Source organism: Anser anser, assembly GCF_964211835.1.
Source record: "Anser anser genome assembly, chromosome: 12".
NCBI classification, from domain to species: Eukaryota; Metazoa; Chordata; class Aves; order Anseriformes; family Anatidae; genus Anser; species Anser anser.
In genome coordinates, this window is record NC_139733.1 from 9,627,666 (window position 1) to 9,642,578 (window position 14,913).

Sequence of the window (14,913 nt, forward strand, 5' to 3'; positions counted from 1 at the left end):
CCTGATTATTAAGGGTTTGGGGAACTCGCAAGATGAGAAGTAGCATGGGGTTCCCTACACTTCCTTGTGAGGTGTCCTGTGAGCTATTTCAGCTGGGCCAGCCTGGCCTCAGCTCTGGCAGGGTGGAGGAGATGCGCCCTGTCAGCATCCCTTGCACTCACTGCAGCGACTACACCCAGCGCGTCCTGCCAGAAACAGCAGCACCACAAAGGTCACCAGAGCTACCGAGCCCGTGCCACCCTGAGCAAGCCAAGGCAAAGCGCTGTGGTAAATGTATCGGACAGGTTAGAAGCAGGGCTCTGTTGTTGCTGAGATGGATCTAAAATTACTTACCAAGAAAATAATGCTTAATTATGAGGCCTGTGTGCTCAGCATCTTTAGGTCACCCCACTTCATTGGATATATTAATACCTCCAAGGCACTTTGGCAAATGGAAGGCTTTATGAAAATGCTAAGTAGCCACCTGCATATATGGAATTTAGGTTTGTACTTGACGCTGAACTAAGAACAAAACATTGTTTGACAAGGCCAGAAGAGAACGCTGAGTACAGCGCTTCCCAAGAGAAACCTGGACCCATGCTGGTGTACCAGCAGAGGCCTCTCTCCAAGAAACCTATAATACCCTGCTTAGTTTTCAATAAAACCTGTTAGTACAATCACTGACTTCTAATATGCTTTGTCTTGTACATCACTTGGTCATTATTCTTTGTGAACATGTCACTATTTAATTCAACTAAGTTGTATCCATGGCAATGGCTAGGAGTTGACTAAAGAAAAAGGAATGTAGTCATAGGCCAGTAGCTCAGTAACATAAGGAAAAACAGCAGCCCATTAATGAAGTGAGAGGAGGTGAACAGGAGCTAGAAGAATGCTAACAAAAGAGAGGGGAGTTGTAATGACAGTAGCGAAGGAGGGCAGGGAAGTACAGGAAGCTGCCGAACTCCGGTTGAACTGATTTGGCAAATCTTGTATTTTTAGCATTACTAATCTTCAGTGGTCACTTCGAGTATTCAAATAAATACAGACAAACTTGGAGGAAGATACCAGATACCGACTAATTCCTCACTGAATTAGGTCTATCAAATTTAAGTGCTTATCTACACTAGTGCCTTGTGCTGCTTTATATTCCACGGAACAGCAAAGCAGCATGGGCTGTAGCTCCTAAGCAAATTCACTTGCATGGATTTAAAAGGTTCCAGAGCTTCCTTAAAGGATAATACAGTTGTCAAGAAAGTAACAAGGCCCACGGTGAAAACTGTGCCTCTTTCTGTAAATTATCCATACCAGCAAACAGTGACAGCAGTATAACTGCAACTGTCTTTACTATGTAAATAACTTACCATTAGCAGCTCAAGGCAAAGTCCCAGGTTGTGAATTTATAGAACTTTGATGCTGATCTTTATTGAAAACTACACATACCACATTAGTGAGCCATCAGGAAGAAGCTTTGATGAAATTCACCCAAACTGGAAAAGCGTTAGAGGCTTTCCAGAATTACCACAGGCTACAGTGGTTAATGAAACACAAACTACACAAGCAGCACCCTCTAGTTTCAGGTTTCGTTACAAAAAAGCCTCATCCAGGTTGTAAGGCAAGAAGAGTACCTCAAGCAGTTACATCTCACAGCTTAGAATCAGAGCTTTGTAATCACGTCTCTAACAGTACATTGTGCCTTCCAGGTTTTGAGTCTGAAAGACTGAGTTAAAAGAGTTTAATACCAACACAAGATAAGTTATCGCATTGTTGTGTATGCTTCTCAGGTACAGGCTGCAGCTTATAAAATAGAAATTACCAGCTACTTATCCCCATTTCCAGCTAAAATGGGTTAACTGTTTCTTCATAAGGCAGTAAATTCTCTTTAGTAACTAAAAGTGTCAAACCTTCTGTGCACAAGAAAAAAAACTGATTTCGATCTGTTTACAAACATGAAGAGTTAAAATTCCTTCTGCATGACTGCTCTTTAAACAATAGATCTGAAATCACCTGAGCAAAACTGCAAAAGATCTTATAAACTGAAGCATCTTTGTCTATAGTAAGATGCTGTTGCATTAATTTAACTAAATCACTTTTGAAATCACTTTAGCTACCAATTTAGCACAATTCTCTCATAAGACTGCATACATCATCTTGCATCTTCCTTAAATAAAGCGAACAAAGCGTTACTTTTAACAACAAGAGCAGAATACATCTGTTGCCTCAAATATTCAATCAACTGGAGACTGAGGAAACATTCACTCGCAGTGGCAGCTGAACATATGGGGGTTACTATTACACACATTATTAGCTTAGCTTCATATTTTACCACTTTTGCCACAATAGACAATCTCAATCTTGCTATGTAAACAGAAGGGCTATCTCAGAACTGCAGGAACGATCTTATGAGAAGCTGGAAAACATCAGCTTGGACAAGCTATTTTTTCTCCTAACACATGGCAACATAAAAGATATCTAGGCTAAAAGGTGGACTAACACTTTTTCAGTTTAGGAATTCTTCCCATTACCACGTTCCTCTTCCTTATATCTGCAGCGTACTTAAAAGCCATTAAATATGGTCCTGGGGCCTCTGAAGCATGTAATTACTAAGATAAAATATGAAAGCATCTATTTGTCTATGTTGCCAGCTCTACAGGCTGCCAAAAGGACTGTGCCCTGTGCTACGTTCTCTCAGGCTTTGACAGAAAGATTTTATTTGTCCAAACCTGCCAGAGCAGATGCATCAAAATATAGACTTTTACACCACCCACAAAGCTTTTTAATACAATTGGAACACTCAAAGAAAAGGATAAAAGTCACCTATTATTCCAAAGGCAGCAAGTAGGCACACTCAGTACTACTGAAAGTGTCTGAAATCCCTCTTACATTTAGTGATATGGGAATGCATAAAAAAAAAAAACACAACTCCATCACCCACTGGCAGCTGGGATTCTGAAGTCCCCTTCAGAAGAGATCGGCGCCTGCCCCTCCACTCCCCTCGCGAGGAAGCTGTAGGCCGCGATGAGGTCTCCCCTCAGCCTCCTCTTCTCCAGGCTGAACAGGCCCAGTGACCTCAGCTGCTCCTCATACGTCTTCCCCTCTAGGCCCTTCACCATCTTCATAGCCCTCCTCCGGACACTCTCCAACAGTTTCACGTCCTTTTTGTACTGTGGTGCCCAGAACTGCACACAGTGCTCGAGGTGAGGCCGCGCAGAGCGGGACAATCCCTTGCCTCGCCCGACTGGCGATGCCGTGCTTGGTGCACCCCAGGGTACGGTTGGCCCTCCTGGCTGCCAGGGCACACAGCCTGCTGTCAACCACAACCCCCAGATCCCTCTCTGCGGGGCTGCTCTCCAGCGTCTCGTCGCCCAGTCTGTAAGTCAGAAAGAAGTCAGAAACGGTCCTTGTAGCCAGACATACTCCTGTGATTTTTTCTAGAAGTTTTAGGGTCATATACACTATTTACTCAACTTCAAGATACAGCCTAGATTAGTCAAAAAGACCATCTTATCCTTATTTTCATTTGAGGATAAACATGGAGCTTGCTTATCCCTTAATTCTTTGCAGTACTCTGAGCTACCAACCAAAACAGAATTAACTCTACTGAATGAATTGATCAGTTCTATCAGAAGTGAAATTTTAAAAAGTTGCATTCCCCCACTTTTCTGAGTTACTACTAAACTTGGGATGACAAACTGAAAGAATGCATGCCAGTTTTCATCTCCTGCCCAGTTTAAAAAAAAAAAAGAGCAAATACAGCACAGCCCACTGGAATCCTTTTCCTAGGCAGAGTAACACTAATCAGGACACTGCCAGTATCATTCAAATTGCAAACCAGGCAAGAATGATTTATTTCCGAGATATTCTAGTAAATCTTTGGTCTTCCAGCTTTATCAGCCTTCTACTATCTCTGATCCTTGCCAGAACTTCCAGCAGCTCCTTTATTCAGTAAGGCTGTGTTCCAATGGTTAATTTTTTTATGATTGTGTGTGTGTGTATATATATATATATTTACATATATATCAAATATTCATGGCTTTTTTTTCCTAGTTGAAATCTGTTTTAAGCATTCCTATCTTACTGAAAGTGGGCAATTTTAAATTTAATAGCCAGCATCTCAAACAATTACCTTCGGCTTGAGTGCATTTTGTTTGGGTTTTGGTAAGTACTTGATGTAACTTGTTCCTCTGACCCATGACACTCAGGAAGAATAGCGTCCGGGAGTGCATGGTTTGCTGTGAAGTGACTTATGGCGTACCCACTGTCCTGGTTTCAGTTAGGACACCCTAGGACACCCACAAGGAATTTCTGTAAAGTATTCCTCTCTAGGACTAGGACCACGTTCAAGACCATACAAAGAAAAAAACAAAAGGCTCAAGATGCACTTTATCCAAGCAGACAGGTTAGATAGCTTCCATGATGAAAGATATAATTAAACTTAGAGTCAGGCATCAGCATACCATTATTTTGCAGTACATTCACATGAAGGGAGAGGGATGTCTTAAGAAACAATGTTAAATCATCACACTCCAAACCATACATCACAGCCTTCAGTCAATTTGTAGAAGCACAAGTGATAAATTAATAAATTTACACTGCAAAAGTACTTTCCAAATATAGCTAAAGACCTAGGTCTCTGCCTGTCAGAATACAGTGTAGCCATGAACAGTGGACATGCATGAACTTAGCACATAGTGCACGGCTGTACAAAGCACTTGATTGCTAAAGCTACTCAAAGTACACTTACTGGGAAGAGAAAGACCAGCCAATAGCTAACCACTGACAAAGCATCTGTAACAACTGTATGAATGAATGGTTTTAAAGAGTTAGTAAGGAAAAGGGCATCATTTCTTGCAGAAGCAACTAGCATTTAGCAACTCTTGTGCATGCAACCCCACTGTACAGTAGCTCCCTACTACTTAGTGGGGTAAGTGCACGTACGTACAAGTGCATACATTGCGTGTCTGTAATTTTTTCCCCCCTCAAAGCACATTCACAGTTTGGTGTTGTGAATGAGCAGTGAAGCGTTATTGAGCATGCTGAGAAATAGACTGCAGTTGAAACTGTAGTCCTTGATGGCAGTGGGACTGGTGCAAAGCTTAAGTAAAGAGAAGCTGTGCTTCCCCATGCTCATTTTCAGTAATTATGCCAGCTCACAGTGGCACAGTTTTCACTACGATAAAATTAGTTGAAAGGCCAAGGGAAAGCAAGTCTACTCACCTCCCAGAGACAGGGGGATAGTAAGGTGCACAACCATGCACAGAAAATACTGTCTTGAACCTTCACTAATCACAAAACATGGTTTTCAAAATATTTTTGAACTGGGCAGAGATGGGGAAAATCTGAACACACGTGAAAATCCAGTCCTCGAGATTTTCAGCCCAACTTCATACATGAAAGCAGCTTAGATATGGAATAGTCCTCTGGATGATTTGTTTCTAAAGCAAGAAAGTTTGAAGTTTGACAATCCTGAACCATTAGTTAAAGCACAATATTGCCAGTTCTGTGAGCTGTCTACAGCTGTACAATAAATAGCTAAAAATATAGCTAATATAAATAGCTAAAATCAACTAAACAAGGCAAGGAAAGTTTAGTTGAAGATTACAGAATGTTTATGCTAGCCTTCAATAATGGAAATGGTCTAGGCCAACTGCTGTATTTTGTTATACTAGTTGTCACATAAATACCATCAGGCTAGTCAACAACACGCATCTGAACATTTTAAAACAACAAGTCTTTAAAAAAAATGTAGTTACGTCTTCCAAAACATGTTAGCCTTGAACTGTATTTGTACTGCATCACAGATTTACTAACAAGCTTTAACTGGTCTTGAAAAAATGCAGCAAACAAAATATGCAAACTGTCATCAGAATAAAAGCCACTTCTGTCCTGTTAGACTTAGTGTCAAAAATAGCTCAGTGCCACTGGAGTGCTGCAGACACAATTTGAAGAGAAGCTTTTCCAAGGTTTTCAATGTATTCATCAAATAATAAGTATTTCACAACATTTCCTTCAGTCCCATGGAATTGTAAAGGATAAGCTTTTTTCTAATTTTTTTTTAAAGAAATCGTTAAACAACCAAACCTCTCCATTTTGAAAAATCTTAATTTATCACTATCTCCATTTGCCTACTTGCTTAGCAGTGTTTTGCTATAATCCTATTAGTACAAAAGGAAAATAAATCTTGAAATCAACCTTTCACTTAAAGAAATGGCAAGGAATCCATTTCAGCACAGAGAAGGGCAGTTAGTGTCTGCACTGCTGCTCCAGATCTTTGCTCTCCCTTGTCTTTTCTCCTCTCAGCACTAACATGCCATAAAACAAATAATCCACTCGTGCAGTTACAGCGCTTTCAATATTTTCCTCTGTGATGCTTTGTTCCCCACCACCTGATCAGCTGGTGATACAATTTTATACACACCCAGTATGCGGGTCACACAGTGAAAGTGCCAGGCAAGCCTGCGTTAGAGCAGCAGACAGAAAAACCTGCTTTCAAAGGTAAGCCAAAAAGAAAGCGTTTGCTCTACCCTGTAGTTCAGTTTATGCCCTGAAAAAAATGGATCAAAATGATTTTCTAAATTCCAGTGGCTTTGAGAAGTCTCTCGCTAGGGGCCAAATCCTCTGCTCACTGTTGTGGACCAGTGTCTTCAGGACCAAAGTACGTCTATTTTTTTTTTCTTGCAAACAGAGATCTTAGCAATTGCATTAATTTTAGGTGTCAGAGGATGCTGTATATTTTACTTCAGTTATGCCTCCTGACTGACACTGACATCAAGTTAACACAAAAAACTATTTTGCTGCAGTTGGATGAGTTACCAACATATGTTTCCCAACTGATTATTCTGGCTTTGAATTAAGGAAGTTGTGTGTTCAGGTCTCCTTAGAGGAAAAAGTTTGTCTTGCCTTAAAAAAAAAAAAAGGCAAGATCAAGTGTAGGCAAATCTACTGAAAAATGACAGGCTTGTCAGAGCCTTGGGTTATATGACATTTTTTCCCCCCAAGAAGAATTTTTCTCTACCTACACAAGGATACTATGTCACAGTCCAACCTTCCGCAGTTGGACAAAGAAATACCTAAAAACTGTAAGCTGCTCAAAAAGCCCAAGCTGTTACTCACTAGCAATCTCACTTAACAGAAATACGTATCAAAGGTTTTTTGCGAGCAGAAATCAAATCTCCACAGTGCACTGCTGAATACACAAACCTGAAACCCATTTTGGAGATGCGGAAACAAAGCGAGGTGTGTCAGGGATTGCACCTGGACAGAAGCCTCTGGCAGGAGGCTGGTGGAGCCGTGGGAGCACCGCTGGGTGCAGCCTGCGGAAGGGTAGCGTGCTCGCGCGGGTACAGAGGGGTCTCTGATCCATTATGGATGAGCTGCTATTGAATTTAATACAAAGCAGCACAAACCTGAAGACATAATGATAGGATTTGCACTAGAGTTTTGATAACACAATGAAACTAATTAAAAGCTCATCATTAACAATCTTTGCAAGTGCGTGAAACAACTGTTTAAGCTGAGACAATAACCTTTTTAAGGGTCTACACAATCTAACATCCATGATTTCACACATTCTTTTGTTAAGTGGTTCTTTCTGCAATTAGTGTCAGTGCTGTTAGAAGTCATAGATGAAAACGCTCCTCCACAGGGAAGTGTCTTAGTGTAGACCCATTAAATACTTTTTTTTCTTTTTTTTTTTTTTTTACACCATTTGAAAGGAAGGAAGGAGGAGGATGAAATAGAAGAAAGAATCTCAAACAGAACTTAATTTGGAATCCACACCAGTTAGAGGATGTTTACTGGCTTCATTTCAAAGCTCTTCATACACCAGTCTCCCCACAGAGTAAAAATGGAGGGGAAGGAGTTCAAATTCCCACCTCCCACCTTTTTAATTTGCCTGAGCAGAGCTCCATTTCCCCATTTTAAAATACTGAAAGAGAAAGGGGGCATTGCCACTTCTACATTCCAAAATCTATTCTCTCTCAAATATCTTTGGCTATTAGGAAGTAAATTTAGCTACTGATCTAATTTGTTTCAGCTTATAAGTACTAATACCCAAGCAAACATATGTTGAGCAGGCTGGTTAAGAATATTTAATGAGAATTTAGTTACAGATTTGTAAATGGCAAGTGCAAATGTGGCAGTTGCCATAGATCCTTGTAGTTTCTTGCTGGCATTGAGCCCAGCAGGGCTTAAAAATATGCAACGTATTGACAGGGGAAAGGAAGAAAAAACTGAATATTACGTATAAAACTTGCTGTGAAAATACAATTCTGCATATGGACCTTAATGTAAATTGTATGAGCAAGACAAAATAATCCTGAATACATTTATGTATGCTTTGTGCTGATGGGATTAATGCAAATATTATAGTCACACTATAAATTCACAATGAAGTGAATGCCTACAGGCAATTCAGCTTCCTGTCCTTGGTAGCTGTGAACAGAACTGTGCTCTGTTCTACATTTGTCGGCAAATGAAATGGTGAGGAATACTCTTCAGTTGTACCTACCTCTGTGTGACATTTCTGCCTTGGAAACAGGAATGCCCTTTATTTAAGGAACAGCCAAAGGGGAGGCATATCATGTCCTCAACATGAAAAATAGGAAGAATGCAAAAGAGAGCTAATGGGCCCATTATTAAACCCTAATGCTAACAGAAGTTAAGCCTATTGCATTAATAATGATAAAGTGTAATACTTCCCCCCCTACGATTATCATATCAATTTCCATAAACTCTTGCCCCATTTTCCTTCCTAGCCCTTGTACAGGAAGGAAAAAAGTCCCAAGAACTGGACAACTAAAGAGCTGCTTTTGAAGGAGATGATTTGTCAGTATCCCATTTCCATTACAGGTCAGAAAAGAACAACCTCAATAAAAGATTTGAGTTTGAAGAGGTCTTTCTGAGTGACCTGCCCCACATGGCACATAGTGAAGAAGTTTTCCTAATGTGCAATCTGAACCTCCCAAGACTCCATTTGTGGCTGCTGCCCCTTGTATCACTACTAAGGGGAGATTTTAGTCACACCTGGTTGAATTTTCAAAAATTCCAAAAGAAAATCTCTGCGGTTAGCAAGGTTCCTCTTCTTTGGATTTCATATCCCAACTTCAGATTAGCACCTTAGAATAAAACCTTAGAAAGATGTTTTAAAGGCAGAAGAGAACAACATATTCCTCCCTTTTATTATTCCCAGAAATTCCAACTACTTCAGCTGAAATTCTTCCTTTCACTCTACTACCCAAATCCATCTAAGAAAATGTACATGAGGCATACGCAAAAAACAAGCACTCTTCACTAGCCTGAGTTGTTTAAATGTGGCAAAGTTATGAGCGTATTTTGATTTTTTTTTTTTTTTAAACATGGAAATTTTCAGAAAATCTCAACTGGACACGCTGCTTCTTACACCTTGTAATACACTAAAGGCAAAACCCCTAGGAATTAATAAAATATTACACAGGCTGCTAAGACACCCCACCAAAACAAAAAATCATTGAAGAGTGAGAACAGGAAAAGAAAACTATTTTCAAAAACCAAATTTACAAATAACTATTTCAAGTAATTTTTCTGTGACTGGTCTGAGAAGACTTCTGCTCAAATCCCCTTTATGGATGCTCACATCCTGTAAAGGTCACACAGACAGCAGAGCTGCCATAGGGGTGTCTACGCGGTCACGCCAGCCACAGCGCCCCGTGCTCCGCAGAGGGACAGAGCACATCATGGGCCATACAGGCATGAATCCTTACCTGTGCAGGGCTCAGTAGCAGCAAGTACCGCTGAGTCTCTCATGGGAAAAGCCTCCAGGTTAAATGAATCTATCTACCTTCTCAACTATGACTCAGAAGAGCTATAAAGCAATTCAGTTTTTGTGTGTTTATAGGTATTTAGAATAATGTTTATATATCCTAATTACATTTCTATGGTGCCTTCTAGTTTCTACCATAGGATTTCTTCTCATTCATGAATGGTTACATACTGCTTATTAAAGCTGATTACCCACCAAACAAAATATCTGAGTGGAGCTATAAAATCTTTATAAGAAGCCATGATCTAATACAGGATCTGTGTGGCTCATTAATAATCTGAGGAATTACCCTAAAGAAATGTGACAGTTTTATACAATATTATTTGTGTAAAAAGCATTTTTATTGAGTTTTTAAATTAAAGTGGTGTATAAACTGACGATCACAATAGCCAATAAAGAATGTGTGAATGAAGTGCTGGAAAACTGCCACAAATTATGAAGACAAGGGCTCAGAGATCAGATGAGTTACAACCAAATACAGCATCTGAGGCAAGATACCTCTTCTACAGGCAGTAACATTTATCACAACTATCAGCTCAAGTCTATTTCCACCCATAGTTCATTCAAACTTTAAAGAACTTCAGAGGATACTTTTATAAGGATAATTCTCCCCCAGCAAAGTAGGAGATGAACTTCAATGCCATTTGTCACTGGTTCCCATGGGTTCAGTGGTTTCACTTGGCTTTCCTCAGGCAACGGGCCAAGATTGGGTATATAAAAGCTCGTCTCATTAACTTCAAAATTAATTTGCACAGAACCTGTTTAAGTAAAAGTCAGAGCCCACCTTCCTTATAATGATGGGAGAACAAGTTATTTCGAATAGGCAGAGCAACTGGTGGTGTAGCTATTCATTTTACCAAAGAGAGTTAACTGTTGAAACGGCTAAACTTTCTATTTGTTGTCTTATTGTTTCTAGAAAACCTACCTCAAGTCAGCCAGCTGAGTACCACTGTTATACACAGGATTTTATATGCACTCTTAGCCAATTAACACCATGAGGTCCTTCCTCCTCCCTTTGGGTCAGCACACCTAAGGCAAGCAATCGTTCCATTACATTGACTCTCATTCTACCAACCTACCGATGTTGATGCCTCTGCTTAAATAAGCTGATGAGGCCCAGCAGCAGTGACACTTGTGACACAGGATGCTGTCTCCTCCAGGTCTTTCAAGCCTACCTGTGACCTTAAGGCCCCCTCAGCCAACCTATTCCTGGCAAAGTTCAAAGCACCAAGACCATCCAACGGTTTCATCTCTCCCTTCCCACAGATAGCTGGCACTACCATTTCACAGTGGCTTACACCCTGTAGTTTAAGGTCATCACTAGCTTGGGCAGCAACTATTCTCAGCACGTCTATTATAGACCTGCTGTATTTTCAGATGCATGAGCTGCAGCGAGCACGTTCATCAGCTGCGCTTCACTTTAGTAAGGAAAAATCCTAGTATCTGGAGAAATGAGAGACAGAGAGAGAGAGGAACACAGAACTTCCCGTTTCGTCTTTTTTGTTATAACTTGCTATCCACTCCACACAACAGGAGTAGAATCTGCCCACTAACTTTAGCAGGAAGACTTATGCAGGCAGTAGGCAACTATTTAGCATTATAATTTTTATCTGTATAGTCTGTCTTCAGGCTTCTTCATTACCTTTACTGATGAAAGGCCTATGCTTCTTTTAAACATACACAATCCTATTAGTAGTAACTAGTATTGACATAACATTAACGATTTTTATCATCAGTGGTAAAAACGTTAAATGTGTTTCTCATGTTAATTTTAATGCATAACGTTCCCCAAATGCTCCTATACTGTCTTGACACGAGCAACCATCTAAGACTAAACCCACAATTATCATAAATAATTTAACAACCTCCCAAAGACAGGTATCCTCAGGCTTACAGTTTATCTTAGAATGTTAATCCAATATTAAACAACTTAAATGTATAAATGATTGTGCAGTGAAATAGCAAACGGCAGTAAATCAGGGAAAGTCAGCACTTCTAAATAGCACCCCAGGGGCTGCCCAGCTTGCTCGAGTTAGGCAGGATTGCAGAATGAGGTTTGTCAGTTCAAATCTAACCCAAATTGGTTGCAAGCAAATTCAGCCACTTAGTTGCAGCTGAAGCCATCTGTCCATCAGACATAAAAGGACAAAAGCCCAAAGAACAGCTCACAAGCAAAAAGGTTTTTCTTTTTTCCCCGTTGCAATTTGTAGGACTGGAGTGCACCCCAGCTGTGTACAAGCTTGTAGCCATCATTAATATCATTAATGATCTTATAAACTTTCATTTTAAAATAAAGGGTAAACAGATTCTTATAGAAACAGTCTTTAAGTTGTGTTACTGAGAAAAAAACATGAACTGCAACAGCAATTTTTTTTAATAGGAAAACATTTTCACTGAGTGCGTTGCAGCCAAGCACTTTGCCATTATGCTACGCAAAGCTGTCTTCAAAAAGTAGATTCCAATGTAAGATTCCAATGTATTTTAAACTGTTGTTAAAAACACTTCTACACCAATATTCCGAGAGTATAAACCAGCTCAGTCGGTTCTAAACAGATTTCCTCTTGAAGATTAAGTCTTAAAGCTTATGTTTTTCAAAGATACTTCTGACCTGTTTTATATCTGATCATCACAGAATCAGCTAACTCCTTGAGTCACAACAAAGATTTAATTGTATCTATCAGCATCTGTGAAAGTCATTATTTGATAGTTTGGCGGGTGAGGTGTTCTTTTGCCTAAATAAATTTTTGAGAACCTTATACTGGGAATGTTGCAGTATTTCTAGTAATAATTTACTTTACACAGAAAAGCTTTTGTCTGAAGAGTTCCTAAGACTCCGCAGCATAGTATTGCATACGCAGCATTTCTTCCAGCCTCTTAAGCAGGTTAAAAAAACCTTGCTGTTCAGGGGCAGCTGCATGCACAGAACTAGTCATCACACTGATGAATTTAAAAAAAAAAATTAAAAGTGAAGTGCAGCTGCAAACTTCAGAAACATACATACAGACCTTCTCAAGCAATTCTAGCAAACCCTGCCTTTTCTTTGAGCACTGCATGCTAAAGAAGAAAATAAGGTCACAACTGGAGATGTCAAATTAATTGTCTCCCTTATCTGAAAAAGTTCTTCACTGCTGCTGGTTTTCAACATGCAACTAAAAGCCTTCTCTTCTAAGGGCTTTTATCTTCAATTAGCCAGTGCAGATACACCACACAAAAGAAACATTTAGTGACAGTCTCTCAAGTTGCACAAATAGATTAAAACCATTTTTAGAAATGTCATTGTGCCACCACTCTTCCTATCTCCAGGCCTTGCCTCTTCTAGTCACTCTCGTCTCCATTTTGATCTGCTATGTGTGCACTGTTTCTTGCCCTGAATAAAGAGTCATGTTTGCTGAAAGCCAAAGTCAGTAAAGTGAAATGTATCAATACATTCTTTCTATGTGCTGAAATGTATCAGTAAATTCTATGTACCTAAGATTTTATTATTTCCCTTAAATCTTTCACAGAAATCCTTGAGCCTGAATGTGTTCTCAGTGCCACTGACTGCAATAGGAAGGTCTTCCCAACTTATTATTCAGGCAGGATGAGCAGAGTCATTCAGCACAGAAACCCAAGTTCATCTTGAGGCTCCGTATTGTCAGGTTAAGACTAAGGCAGGACAGCAAGTGGAAAAAAAAAATGTTTCTTGTATTCAAGCATGTAAGTTCTCACTGCTAGTTTTCTAGCAGTCTGAGATTCCAGATACCAGTAACAAAGAACGTGGTATTGCAGCTAAAGGCTAACTAAAACAGATCAGATTCCCATTTACGCTTACTACCACTCTAGCAGTATAACAAAGCCCAGGAAAACCACTAGTAAATTGGTTCAGTATTCACACCCCAAGGCTCCTCAGTGTTAAACCCATAAAAGACCACCTCATTTAATTCCACACTACCTCCCAGCTGAGAAGTACCAGCTCACGCTAGAGGAAGTACAAGCTCAGCAGACAAGATGAGCCAGAGCTCTGTGCTAGCACTGCTTGTTGGCTTCTGGCTCCCAAACCAGCAATGTGCAGAACACAGAGCTCTGTAGGAGTTAGTAAACAAAATGTGCACCACTCTTAGTATCTGAGAGCTTAATGTCAGTTAATCCGAGCAACAGACACACTCTTAGTACTAGAACGACCTTCCTATTGTGTAGGGAATAGACCCACAGCACTGACATCGTCTCTAAATGAGCAGACTAAAAAGTAACTTGGAAAGGGAACGTTTTCATAAGCACCTATACTTACGCACTGCAGGACTGCTGTACCACACACATTGGCCACATTTTCCCAGCCCCCCTCTCAGTCTACCCTCACGTGAAAATTCAGATGTCAAAGTTTGAAACTCTCACTCGACTCACCAGGTAGCTGGCTCTGGAAGGGTTATGCCTCTCAGCAGCCAGCACTGCTCCAGCCAGCCTTTGACAGCAGTAGCAGTTTCCATGTGGCCTTGCCACAGGCCATCTTGACTCCAACAGGAAAGAATCACTGAACGGAAAAAAAACATCCAATTTGAAAACATTCATTATTGTGTGTAGAATAGTTTTCTTCCCACTACTTCTTTAATCCATAATTATTTAACAGCTCTCAAGTCACTGAAGGTCCAAAAAAGAATGCAGAACTTTTAAGTGTTCCACGTTCCTTTGAAATGACAATTTCAGTTAAATCCTAAGGACTTTGCTCATAAGAGGAGATAGAGGCTACCCATGGGCTCAAAGCACATTACAGTACAAGACAATTAGCTGCACTCTCTGTAGGAATTGCTTGTGAAAGAGACAGAATAAACAGTCTTCTCTTGGGCTTCATAAGAACTACTGACATGCAGATTTTATCAATCCTTTTTTTCCTAAAAATAGACCAATGGATAATATTAGGTTTTAGTACTACAGCCAGTAATAAATGAACACATTTTACTGACTCCGCTTTATTACTGAAAGATGACTTGCTTTTTAGATTTCAAAGTTAATCTTTTCCAGAGGGCCTTTATATAGCAGAGGAAAAAAGTCCATCCAATTTTTATGAGAGAAACTAAACAAGTTTCCCTTGGAATGAATAATTTTAATTATTCTAGGTTAGCATAAAGGCATACGCACTATTGTTTATCCCTAGAGCCTCAGGT

General features: G+C 40.0%; 1 protein-coding gene across 1 annotated transcript in view; it reads right to left on the reverse strand.

The window, feature by feature from the left end:
• Positions 1-14,913, reverse strand: part of LOC310880496 (uncharacterized protein) — a 215,969-nt gene that overhangs the window by 163,406 nt on the left and 37,650 nt on the right. Inside the window, exon 12 of the mRNA XM_083796368.1 lies at positions 14,156-14,282. The gene's annotated coding sequence lies outside the window, so the exon portion shown is untranslated. The remainder of the gene's footprint in view (positions 1-14,155; positions 14,283-14,913) is intronic.